Consider the following 353-nt stretch of genomic DNA (forward strand, 5'->3'; position numbering starts at 1 on the left):
TTGTGAGCCACCATGTGGTTGCTGGGATTTGAACTCTGGACCTTCGGAAGAGCAGTCGGGTGCTCTTACCCACTGAGCCATCTCACCAGCCCGATAGTTGTTCCTTAACCAGCTAATTCCCCCAAATAACCACACAAAGAAACCTTTAAATAGTTCAAAGCTTAGGCATTAGCTGGGCAGACTCTCAACTAGCTCATCTGAGTTAACCTGACCACCTAGCCCTACCAGCCTTGGATATGGCTAACCCTACCACCTAGCCCTACCAGCTTTAGGTATGGTAACCCTACCACCTAGCCCTACCAGCCTTAGGTATGGTAACCCTACCACCTAGCCCTACCAGCCTTAGGTATGGT

Source organism: Mus caroli, chromosome 1 (genome assembly GCF_900094665.2).
Source record: "Mus caroli chromosome 1, CAROLI_EIJ_v1.1, whole genome shotgun sequence".
In the NCBI taxonomy this organism is placed as follows: Eukaryota; Metazoa; Chordata; class Mammalia; order Rodentia; family Muridae; genus Mus; species Mus caroli.